The sequence below is a fragment of the Mus musculus genome, chromosome 11 (genome assembly GCF_000001635.26).
Source record: "Mus musculus strain C57BL/6J chromosome 11, GRCm38.p6 C57BL/6J".
Taxonomy (NCBI): domain Eukaryota; kingdom Metazoa; phylum Chordata; class Mammalia; order Rodentia; family Muridae; genus Mus; species Mus musculus.
The window spans coordinates 36,303,810-36,317,318 of NC_000077.6; the positions used below are offsets into that span (position 1 = coordinate 36,303,810).

The window sequence follows — 13,509 nt, forward strand, 5'->3', positions numbered from 1 at the left end:
AGTTAGGGGTGGGGGATCTAAAGAATTATTGTATAATTATTGTGAGTGCCTGTTGCTTTCTAGTTGCAGAACTCTGAACACACCATCTTATTTATTCTCACTTTTACTCATGTACCAAAGCAGTGATGACCCACCAGGTCATGTACTTGTGAGAAAGGATGAAGATATTGAACATGCTACCCATACATGCACTCCTGTGCAGAGAACACTTGGCTTCTTTTGAGGATGAATGGTGACGGGAAGACAAATGTAGCTCCAAATGAACCCCAATTTAGCATTTAGAGTTTCGATTCTCTCCCTGTGGGTTGTGACCCCTTTGGGGGTTTCATATCAGATATTTATATTACAATTCATAACATAGCAAATTACAATTAGGAGGTAGCAACAAAAATAATTTTATGGTTGGGGGTCACCACAACATGTGGACGTGTGTTAAGGGTCGCAGCCTTAGGAAGACTGAGAATCATTGATTTAGAGTAGCCCAAACTTCAGCTCTGCTGATCAGTGATCTCACGTCACTTCAATGTGAACATTATGAAAACTCAGTCACTCTGTTGTGATGTTCTAGATTTCTGAAGTAAAGAGACTGTGTCTCTTCTCCCAAGAGTAGGTTAGAAGTGCTCTCAGCTGTTTCTCTAGCATGCTATCAACACTAGTTATCACCTAAATGCAGCAACGACCTTTGCTTCGACAGCCATTGTGTTTCTGAATCCCCATTCTGCTGTTTTGACGACTCTCTGTTTGACCCAGGCACCTGGGGATTGTGGCAAATGCTCTTCTAATATGGTGAGTGATGACCGGCCCCCAAGTCACCTTCTGCATTCACCGGCTTTCAGCCCAGACATTCTGGGATGTGCTGCCTGGAAAGGTTTTCCATTTGGTAAGTTTCAAACAATGGCTGTCAACACACCTAACCGCTTTCCAAGACTGTTTTCTAAGATACTCAAGTACATGAGAAGCCCTTTCCAAAACTGATGTGTAGCACCACTCCGTGTCAAAATGGAAATGAGGGACCCAGCCTCATGGAAGAACCATGATATCCAAGTTACAAACATTTATTGGATTAGCTTGATGCACATATTATTGATGTCTCTCCTAGGACATGAATGCAAGATTACACAATAATGCAATGTAAATACAATTAACTGCATCAGGTAAGTGCTTATAGAGTAGCAGGCTACTGAGTATGCCTTTACTGAAAACTTGTGCTGACATGATACATGATAAGCTTAAGCTGAAACCCTGGATGGTCTAGCCTAGGCTGCACAGCAAGTCCCTGTCTCAAAAATAGGCAGATCATGGCCATCATCATTAATGATGAGAACCAGAAGTCATTTTTAGGTTCTGAATGACATTTTTAGGTTCTTTCACTGTGGGGAAAAAAAAGGAACGGTTGTATTGGGTCTTTATCAAGAACTAAAGAAGTTGAGTGGCCTGGAAAAGCTAAGCAGATTTCAGGAAAGGTGCTTCCTATATGCACAAACATTGGAAGGTGGCTACACGCTATGACTACCCCATGACAGCTCAGACTGTGCGGCTGTGCTTTAGACTCTTTATGGGACACTCGTCACTGGTTGATTCTAACACGCATACCAGCCGTGCACTTTATCCTAAGTGCTTAGGGGTTGACTTAAGAAAGAGAAGTCAGTCCTGCTCTGAGTCGTGATATCAGTTCCAGGATACATTTACCGACTGAAGTCTTGGCACATCTGTTCCCTCATCTGCCGACTTTGGCAAAGTTGCCCAAACACGTGTGGAGGCAAGCAGCAACCCACACTTCAGATAACAAAAAGGAAACTTTTTTTTTTTTTTAAGGCTAGCTAAACTAAGGGAATAGATGGTTAATGATTGGCTGTTGTTACTGTACTTTGCTTATATAAACAGTTGAGGGAGGCCTTCAGGCTGGGCCTGTTCTTACACGGAGAGAGGGTATGGAGGTGTGGGAGGGCAGGGACCAATGAAGACAGCCTTGTCTTACTTTATAGTAGGTACCAATTTTTCTTGGTGATTAAAAAGAATGATAAAGTGCATGTGAGAAAAAATAAAAGTAGGGGCTTGCTGAACTGCTTATAAATCTCTCATTCTGGTGCTGACATGCCCACAGCCGGTCTTTAAGTATTTCATCCGCCACAGACCCTGAGATGATAAATTAACCACGAACTCTCTGCCTTGTACAGACCCACCTCTTCTGAGCATGCTGAATCTTGACAGCTACTTTAAGATGCTAAAAGTAGGATTGGTCTTGGCAGAGATTTTGGAGTCAGATTGGCACCAGGACACCATTTATTTTGACCCTGGATGGGAGCTAGGGTAACTGGGGTGAAGATCTCCAAGAACAGCAGCCTATGGTTAGGGCTAAGAAAGGAGAGTGGAGTGTTTTGGAGGACAACTGAGCAGGCTATGGGCCTTGATTCTGCTTTGACCATGTGCTAGATGCATAACCACCGAAAAGCTATATTTTCAAGTCTGTATCTTTATCTGCACAATGGGTATTGTAAGTTTCCCTCTCTTACATGATCATTAAGAAAATTGTATGAGATGCTATTATAAAGACTCTTGGGCTAGTAAGATGGTTCAGCCAGCAACCACGATGACCAGAACTCAAGCCCTAGGATCCACATGGTGAAGTAGAGAATCAATTCCTAAAAGTTGTCCCACTGGCTCTCTCTCTCTCTCTCTCTCTCTCTCTCTCTCTCTCTCTCTCTCTCTCTCTCTCTCACACACACACACACACACACACACACACCATATATATATATATAATAAAAATAAGGAACCTGGTAAAATTCTTGCCATTTAACAAGCTACTCATATATATGATGATAACTATGCACGATAGAGTCCGTAGTCAGTGATACCTATGATGGCGATAGGGACCACAGTAACGCAGGGTCCCTGGGGAATATGGTGAGGACCTCCTGGGACACCATGGCCTCATTGCCAGGCTCTTTGAGCTGGCAGATCTTAGAGGGAGGAACACAGTGAATGTCTAGAGGCAAAACTCCTAAGCTCAGGCCACACCGACTTGAAATGCATCCTGGATATCAGTACACTCGGTGGCGTGGCCCCTGGCTTTGATAGAGGCAGTCCCAAGAATGTGTCTCTGACTTGGGACTCACAACAGTTCATTTCCATATCCAGTGCAAATATTGCCATTGACCACAACATGATAACACTGGCTGGGGTTACCATGAATTAAGTCCCCCTTGTATGTTGGCACTGAGCCAAACGGGAAATATACACGATCCCCCTGTATTCCAGCTCACCGTTGTAGGATATGTAACTCATCATCTTCATGACACGGATACAGTGAGGGAAGCTTAGACCAGTTAAGCAATGCACCCATAGTCACACAGCTTAGCAGGAGTCACGGATGGCATTTGATTCCAAGCTTTCTTCCTCTCCCAGGCTTGTACAGAGGAATGTAAGGCCAGAGCACATTCACAAGGGAAGGGACTCAACCCCAGCCCTGCCTGATGCTGTGCACAGAGCAGTACAGAAGGGATCTAGCTTGACTCAGCACAGTTAAATCCGTGAGACATGGGAGAGAACCGCCTTCCCTCAACCTCTCCACTGCCTCCGCCGGCTGCTTATACCAGGAGAAATAGGCCAGAACAACCAAGCTGCAGCTCACAGTCTTTTTATGCCTTCCCAGAGGCCCTCCCAGTCCTCCCCTTCTGGGCTGCATCCCTGGCTTGAGTGATGAGCAGCAATTAGGTCTACAGAGGCAGGACCAAGGGCAAAGTCTGTCATGGCTTGTCCTGCCCTGTTCTGACCCGTGGTACTCCGCCAACACCCTAGGGACAGATGGATGGAGGGATTGTCCAAACCCAGCCTCCTCCTGTGTTTGCCAAGAGATTTCCTGATTTGTCTCTAAATATAGGGTATTTTGGATACTGAGCTTGCCCCCTCCTCCCCCTGTCTGAGCATCTACTGAATGTTTTACCCCACTCAAAGAATGGGCATGCATTTTCTATTCCTGACCCATGTGTGTGGTCCTCCTGGCTTTTCAGGGCTGATAAAACCATCTGCAGTACTTTATAGCAGAAAGCTAGGGCCACAGCTCTTCTGAGGAAGGAAGGGGGGAAAAGGATGTGGTTCACTTCATTTTCAGGCTCCCAGCGCCAGCTCTGGTCAGCACCTTTCAGCATGAGGGACACACTGTCCTATACGATGGGGTGGTATCCTTGATGGAAGAAGGGTTCTGTCCGTATTAGCAGAGGATCAGTGAAGGCAGGGGTTGTGCTCATGCATAGGAAATGATGACATAAAATATATGATCTCGGAGGCCAAAGGAAAACCATGGCAAGTGCATTTGTTCTCTGTGTCAACAGATCAACATCATGGAGCAGAAGATGGGAATTACTGTCAGGAGATGCAATCATCTGTAGGCTTAGAAAGAGAGGCTTCGGCAGCTCCCCCGTTCCTCACCAGTGAGGAAGGTTGGCTGGAAGGCTAACCCTGATCCTTAAGGAGGAGTGAGTGAACATGTTCACTAAGTTCCCGTTATGTGAGATTCTTGCATAGGTCATTTCAGTTACTACGATTGTCTGCAAGTGGGCACTATTCTCTGTTTTAAGGGTGAGGCAACTGAGGGACAGGTTGATTCCAATGACGTGACATGTCTCCCCCCTTTCAATGTGTTATGAACTATGACATATCTGTCATATGCCACTTCGGGGAGGGTGGCTTTACATACTGAAAACGTCTTCGTTAAGACACCCTAGAGCATGGCTTTATAATCTCTCGAGTCTCTCCCGTGTCCTGCACCACAGAATGAACTACTCCAGGGAAATGTGTCTGTCTCTTCCATTTCACATGCCCAGCAGGAGGACAGGGTGTCTGATAAAGCTAGAGCTGGATGAAGTGCGGAGTGGACAGCTGAGTCCCTAGGGAGGTCTATGTGAGGGGCATCATTGGAGAAGGATCAGCGATCTCTGCTATTCACCACTGGCACATGGACTCAGTGGCAAGCTTTGCTTTACATTTTCTCATAGCTCTCACCAGGGCCGTCCTATAACTGAGAGGAAGTAGGATAGAGGAGAAGGTGACCTTGAACCCCCCTGGCCTTGTTTTGGGGTGTCTGTTCCTTGTTCTTCCTGGCCACCTCTTTGCTCCCAAATTTCCTAAATGAGCTATAACAATGCTGACCTCTTTGAGATGTCTGTGCTTCTCCATCACATTTACTGAGATGTGCAAGGACTCCAGTGTCTAATCTAATTTCAGAACACCACACCCTTTAACGACCCCTTTTATCTCTCCCCCGCCTTCTTTTCTCCCTCCCTTTTCCCCCCTCAGGGAGTCTCTGGCAAATTCGAATCACTTTTTGTCTCTATGAATTTGCTCTTACCAGACAGTTCATGACAATGAAGATTCCCTCTGGTTTATAGACCATGATGTCTGATGTCTGTTTGTGGCAGAGCCCCGTTGGAGCCCATCAAAGTTAGATCTCAGATGGGTTCAACTTTTACAGCCGCACAGTACCTTTCCCTTAAGAGATAAAAACACCCCTCTCCAAAGCAGGTTCCCTGTGATGCTTTGTGGCAGGGCCCCTGATGCTGTTGATAGTCTCCAGATGGAAACTGTCAGGTACAGGCCACTGGAGAGTCGGCTGGATGCAGAGGGTTTAAGAAGCCTGTGATTTGTTGGAGTGGATGGGCATGGGCATGCTGAGAGGAGAGGACCATTGCTGCCTAGGCCAAAGCCAGCGGGGTACAGGCAGGGGCTTGTGGAAGACAGGGGAAGGAGAAAATCGACTTGGGTGCCTAGTCAACAGCTATCATGTGTTAGACATTTAATAGGCAATACTTATAGTGCCGGGGTCAACCTGCCAATATAGGTCAAGTTCTCACCTAGACTTCTGTCACAGCTGCCCAATCATCTTATTACACCCTGCACTCAGTCTTTACTTGGTCCAATTCATGAAAAAGCATTCCTTAAAATAAAGTCAGCACTAGGGGTTACTGAGTCTCACACACGCAGGCACACATGCACGGAGAGAGAGAAAAACAGTAGAAATACTTGAGAAGAACCTTTCTAAAGATGCTATTTCATTGCTGTAGTTCCATCCGAGCAGAGTCTATGTGAGCATTTCCATAAATCTACATTACCCTAGGTATTTGGGGCTCCTCTGGGAAAGAAAAGTCTATCAGTAGAAAGTAATGATTTTGGGCTTTTCAATTGCCCTAAGGATCTTGACAATACTATTAAGACCCATGAGCTCCCTGTTGAGAAGTTTAGGAGTGAAATTATTAATACGCCCAAACGTTGTGTTGATTGTTGCACTGCAGCAGAAAATGCTCTCTCTGCTATTTGACCTGCATCGTCACTCTCCTAAGCAGAGAATTGCATTGGAAATGTAAACTCCTCTCATCCCAGCTCAGCCAATAGCTTTTCAAGGTCTTATTGGAAAATAAGCTGGGGACAATTTGGATATTTCCAAACCTATGTAACAGAATGTTTTCCAAGGACCAAACTATTTTTTAAGGTGTGTGTGTGTGTGTACCCTTACAGTATCGAATTATTTTCCATTAATATGTTTAGATGTTGGGTTATGCTTTTCTTTGGGTGGACTTCACTCCTTCCTCTCCCCTCATTCCTTCCCTTCACCGCCTTTCTCCCTCCCTTCCTCTGTCCCTCCTCTTCTTCTTTCATCACTCATCACACTTAACCCCTGAATATAGGCAAACAAACAAAATAAAGATAAAATACTATTGTGATTCCTACTGGGGCCTCTGATAAACCCTGGTGGGGACGGGCTCTGATCTGTACCGTTCCTGAAGCACAGGAATGACGGGAAGCAGCCCAGTTAAACGGCAAGGATGGGGATAAAGGATCCTGGAACATTTCCACTTCAAAGCTCAGCAGAATTATTTACTATCTGGGTGACCTTTTCCCCAAATCTCTCCTGGTACATGCCATATAGGGCAAGAGAACAAAAGTTTCTCCATACTATATAAACAGAAGTCAGCTGAATGTCAGACCATGGACTGCATCCCTTTTCTTGTCAAGGGACAGCTGATGTAATGGGGACATATAGGAGCAGTTTTGGAGACATTTTCAAAACATCTTTTCTACCTTCAGAAACACACATACGCACACACACACCTTAAAAAATAGTTTGGTCCTTGGAAAACATTCTGTTACACAGGTTTGGAAATATCCAAATTGTCCCCAGCTTATTTTCCAATAACACACACACCCCCGAGAAGGGGGCAAGTGTTTACCCCACACTGAGTGCTTCCTGAGTAGTCATTCATTGCCCAGGATCCCCTGGCTTAAGCACTGCCAGAGAGCCTTTTGAATTTTACCCATGATTGCTTATCGGTTTCTTTCAAAGCTGGCTTGGAGATGTTTTCATCTTCTAATTAAAGTGGCTCAGAGCACCTCCAGTGTCACTGTCTTTCTCCTTGTCGACCGTGAGCAGAAGCACCCAGCTGCTAAGCAGCAAAAGGTAAGAAAGCCTACCTCAACCCCAGTGCCCAGCATAATCACACCCTGAGAAGAAACCTGGACCAAATGGGAGGCCTACGTCTTACAAAACCCATAGTTTTGTTGTAGAAACATGAGCTAAAGCCCTTAGGACCAGAGACTCTAGCTGCATCCTCTGGACAGTGAGGGGTGTAGCTCCACTTCATGAGGCCGTTGCTGGGTTCCTTGAGTATTTAAGGTCAAAGAGCTTAATTTAAACCCTGTAACACAGAGACTTTTAGAAGAGAATACACGGGATACCCTTAAGACGTTGGGGCATGCAATCATTTTGAAGTAGATCACCAGCAGCCCAGAAACCAATGCTAAGGATCAACAGATGGAACCATGTTAAAACAATTCCCATTCATCGAGAAAATGATCAACAAACACACAAGCCCACAACAGAAGGGAAGAACATCTTTGCCAGCTACCCTTTGGACAACGGACTAATATCCAACATATAGTGAAATTTTGGCAAATATATATGCAAGTATGAATATTTGGCAAAAATTGGCTATAGACACACTCATATATATACACACATGTATATACAATACACATATATACATATATGTCATATACATCATTTATACACATATACATATGTATATATGACTACTACTCATCTCTAAAAAAAACTAAGTTAAAAGTTTGCAAGAAAATGGTTGGGCTTGGAAGCATAATATTGTACAGGGTCATGTAATTTCAGAAAGAAATAAACTGTATGTTCTCTCTCATATGTGTAATCTCACCAATAATACATGCGAATACAAGTGAATACACTTGGTGCAGTATAGTATGAAGAAAAGAGAGCAAGAAAAGCTAAGTGTACGTGTACAAGGCAGGGCTGATCCCGGTAATGACATGACTTATGAAAGAGCATAGAAAGCTAATTATTGTCTCAACTTCTGACATGGATTTTTTTTTATTTTGTTGGTGGATAAATAAATAAAATATATTCAATACTAAAACTTTAAAATTTAATATGAAGCTTTAATGTTTCTATTTCAAATGCCTCTTCTAACTCTATAGAAGTTTGCTGAGCTGTGTAAAATTATAAATTTGGTGTGTGCTTTTATATTTATTTAAACTTTTTTTAAAAAAGGAACTTCAGAAGATCTTAATGGCAACCAATACCACCGGTCACCCTGGCTTTGCCTGGAGGTTCTGAGGCCTCAGGTGCTTACATTCTGTGTGCCTCTGTCTCCTCACCCATCACCCAACATGCTTAGAAAGTGCCTTAACAGCAGAACGCTCCTAGGGAACGCCCACATTTATTTCCTTCTGCCTAAATGATCTTTCTTTCTTCACACAGTGAATAAGGATTGGTGGTGACGCAGAACCTGTGATTCAAAGATCACTATTTTGATGGCTTAAAAAAGAGTTTGCCCAATATCTCTAACCCAAATAACACTCACTACTAAGAACACATTCGTTCATGCTTGACAAATGAATTATGGTGAGTGGCTCTAGGTCTAAAAGAATATTAAAATGATCAGTGTATTTGTTTGTGTGTTTGTCTCACATTTCAGCACACATGACATTAAGTCATCAGAAAGAAAGTGATCTTACAGCAGCCTCACCCCTCTCAGTAGTGGCCATGTTGCTAAGAAAACGAGTAAGAGGAAGGTGTAGGTTTCCTTCAGTGTTGTTGGGCCCAGTTCAGCTTCAGTCCCCCTTTGGTGTCACAAGCCCATGGTAAAACCCAGCCACGTAACCTTCTTTGGCTCATTTCAGAGCCACACAGGTTGCTCTATCATTGGAATCCACCGCTGAGTGGCTCACCGATGGACTGAGCCGTTCATCACATTTAGATGGTCTAAGTCATGAATTAGCAATTTGTTTCTCAGGGCTTCTTGCATTACTGCAACAGCCTAGTATTTATCACCTCAAATGGGATCATTCTTAACTCCATAATGTGGAGAGGGGTCATCCTTCACATGAAGTAATCAGATTTGGTGGAGAAAAATAATTGCCGTTTCTAACACTGCCTATCGGACACTTTAACAGTGTGAGCTGAGAAGGGGTTCCCTGATCACATGATCTTTGATTGAGGCCTGAAGGATAAAAAGAATCATTCCACCATTTGGAGAAAAATGTGCAGTCAGAGGAAACAGACAGAAGAGAGTCATTTGAAACCCAAGAGTGCACTGAAGTTGCACCGAGTACTAGCCCAGGTTGGTCTCCTTCTCTTACTTTCAAGAGTGTTCTGGGAGAAAACACTGAAGCAAATCAAGACCCTAGATCCTCATGGCCTCTGCCTCAGGCCCTTGGCACTCGCAGAAGCCTTAGTCTTGGGGATCCAGATAATTGAGTAGCCCTTCCTTACTCTGCACGTCTGAGCTCAGATGTCATGTTGGAAGACACTCTCTGAAGCCCTCTTGTCCCCCAAACTTTGTTTCTTATGTCTCTGATGTACATTAGCATCCGTGAAAAATATCTTTCTGCACCAGAATGTAAACAACATGAATGCAAAGCAACTATCCTACTCTGTCTGGAATCCACAGACCTGGGCTCTCCCGTAGGCATAATAGATGGTTGCTGGATCAATTAGTTAGGTGTTGTGCACTGACAAGGTCAGTGAGAGCAAAAGAATCAAAAAGTCATCTAAATTCTAACAGAAAAGATAATATTTCCAAGAGCCTGCATCGTGGTGTCATTTGCTCCAAACCTCAAAAGCTTGCACTCTCTCAAAGTTCAGCAAACAAATCTATGTGGTTATCTCTGCCAATACACAAATATCTCACGCAAACTGTAGCAATTTTTTCCCTTCTTGCAGTAACCCAAACATGACAACAAGGGCCTTATGAGCAGAAATCCCCACTGGGGTGGGGGTGGGGGGAGGGCAGAGACTTCCCGTACACCCAAGTGGGAATGACACATTTCACTGCCAAACTGGCTAACAGGATCTCCTGTGGCCCCTTCTGCCAGCAGAAAGTGTTATTTCTCCCTCTCAAATCCACTGCATGAAAACATCTTTGCTGAAGGCTGGCTTCAGATGCACTGAATCAGGGTAGATCTGGATTCATCTGTGTAGCCGGTGATTTGCAAAGCAGCAGAACCGGCTAAGAAGAAAGAGAGCGTGGCTAAGGGTTTTCATAGCAAAAGCAGCCTGAGTGGAATGCTATCTCCAGAAGCCTGCTCAGGTTGTAACACAGGATCCCCAAAGGTGCCCTCGCCGTGACTGCATGTGTAAGGGATTTTGTGGCTGCCCTGTTTCATGTATAACACTCGCTCCCGTTGGCACAGGGTCTATGGAATCATCATTGTTGTTCCCATTTAGCCTGTTAACTCTTTCTAAGCCTTCCCAACTTAAACATAGTATACTGAGATTTTTATCCCATGGGCTTCTCTCTCTAAAGAGCCTAGCAAAAGAGCCCTTGATAAACTCTTTTGCATCCAGTGACGGGGATCCAAAGAAAGGATACCTCTCTCTCTCTCTCTCTCTCTCCACGATTCCCATTGCCTTCTTACTGACTAAATTCCTCGCACAGGATCAGCAGCAACCTGTGGCTGAAGCTTTCAAACCTCTAGCTTCTCATCCATCCCTCATGCTCGTCCCCATTTATCCACATGTCCACTCGACAATCAGTTGCTAGGCACCTACCCCAGAAGCAAGGGTGTTTCAGGGTCCACAGTGCCGGTGTGTAAGGAGGCAGGGAAAAAAACATCCCTGATGCTCATGATCTGGGTAAGTCACACACCACCCTAACTTTTCCCTAACTGTCCTTGTGGATAGTAAGATGCCTCACTTTCCACACGTCTTTATTCAGTGTTCAGCTCACTTATGAAAATGCACAGTGCTCTGAAAAAGTGAACACACACACACACACACACACACACACACACACACACAGAGAGAGAGAGAGAGAGAGAGAGAGAGAGAGAGAGAGAGAGAAAATAAAACTACTCTCAGCCTCTCCCAACCTGATCTTCCAAAGTAAGTCACTTTTCAGCTCTACATACGTAAGTCACACTTTTTTTTTTTTTGTGCCAGCATACCATTTAAAGGATGCTCCACAGAACACAGAGGGATTCACAAGAATGTTAATTATTACCTGTGGAGAGAAACTATAACATTTTGATTCATTTGTATTTTCAGCTGAATGTGGTATTTATCAACGTCTTTTATGTTTAATTCTAGATAATAGAGTTTGGTGAACTGGAGTCCTCAATTATGGGCATGGAATACGTGTACAATGTCGTTCTCACTACAAGGTTGAGACTTTCGAGCAATCCCTGCCATGGATTCGGAATGTCTGGGTGGGGCTTCTGCCAGAGACGTGTAGGAGCCACATGACCTTTGAGGTACCTTAGTGCATATGAAAAGGATAAGGCATCTGCCATTCTACAGCAAGATGGAAGCCAGGGATGGAGAGGTCTTTCCTGGTAGCCTCCTACTGTCTGCCTTCTCTTTGTGTGCATCGTGCGCATCTCTGAGTACCATCGAACTGACTCCACAATGCGCACACACCATTTGAGCGTTTTTATAATTAAAGCATGTGTGGAATGACACCAAGAAGAATCAAAGTAGAACAGAGAGAAGCAGGCAGGCACCTCAAGCTTCCTTTTAGGAATGGATGGATAGAGAGGGCGGACAGCTAAATGACCTCACAGAATTAGCCAGAAATGGCAGAGTGTCACCACCAGAAACATATTTTACTTTAGGCAGATACAAAAGAGCTCCTTAAAATACCATGGTGAGACATGGTAAGGATATGAAAACAGTCTAGGAACTCCAGAAACAGCTTCCCCCCATACCAACTCCTAAGCACGGACCTGGGTGCCTGCACTGGGGAAACGGAAACCTAGAAACCTTCATGTGAAAACTTAGAGCAGTTCTGTTCAAAATCGCTACAAACCGAGACAATCAGATATCTTACAACAAGCAAGCAGGCAAGCAAGGTGTCATAAACTCCATATAGTGGAATACTATGCGGTAACCAAAAAGATCTAATAGAATTAGTAATAATATAGTATAGAATTTAAAACTGCCAAGGTGGTTGATTTTTAAATGTTCATATCAGAAAATAGTGAGTATATAATATAGTGGGTTAAGTCTATCTAAAACATATGTTGAAACATGGTGTGTGTCACATATAATAATAATAATAATAATAATAATAATAATAATAATATATGTCAATTTAAAAATTATAAAAATTAAAATGAACTATTACAAAAGGGTGAACTATTGCTATACACACCTGCCTCAGCAGCACCGTGCCAGGTGAGAGGAGTCAGTTTTAAAAGGTTATATACTATATGATTCCTGTTCTGTGACAGTTTCAAAAAGACACATTGTAATAACAGACCAGAACCTGTGAGGGCCCAGGGCTCTGTGGTGGGAGAGCATGATTATTACAGAGAAGCAAGGAGGAAGATTTTGTGTCAGAAGGGACTTGGGGCTCCTCTGGAATGAAAGTGCTGAACTGTATGTGGCAAAGCCGATTTCACTGTATGGTAATCTAATGTAATCTTTATTTTTTGAAAGCACTGAGGACTGAACTCAGGGCTGTGTGTAGGCAAGGCAAGTACTCTACCACCAAGCCCCTTCCTGTATACTAATTAAAACCATATTCAAACAAGTCTTAAGACTAGGACAGAATTATTTGAGTCTATAGGAACATTTTGCTTCTGAAAGAAGGGTTGTGTCAAACAGACAAGTTTAAATGAGGGATTAAAAACATTCTAGAACTCAAAAGTCTGACCATCAAATTATCACCTCTTAAAAAAATATAAAAGGGACACAGAGGAAAAGAAAATGAGACTCAGCATCTGCGTAGAAGTCTTCCTGGCATATTGCTAATCATTTTTATATTTGAATTCATTTGAATATTGTTTGCCAGAGTTTGTGCTTCCACTGCAAGCTGTTAAAGTCCTGTACCTTGCACAAAGGGGAAACGGCTATGCTACACTGTCCCGTTGGCCGCTCTGCAGACACTCAGCGCCAGCCATTCCTAACCTTGCTGAAACATTACTACATTTTCCATCACGATAAGGTTATTAGTAGATGGGAAACAAATAACGAAGCTTCCG

At 43.7% G+C, this 13,509-nt stretch overlaps 1 protein-coding gene across 22 annotated transcripts in view; it reads right to left on the bottom strand.

Annotated features, from left to right (window-relative positions):
- Tenm2 (teneurin transmembrane protein 2) overlaps nucleotides 1-13,509 on the bottom strand; it is a 1,230,398-nt gene that overhangs the window by 297,154 nt on the left and 919,735 nt on the right. The window lies entirely within an intron of this gene.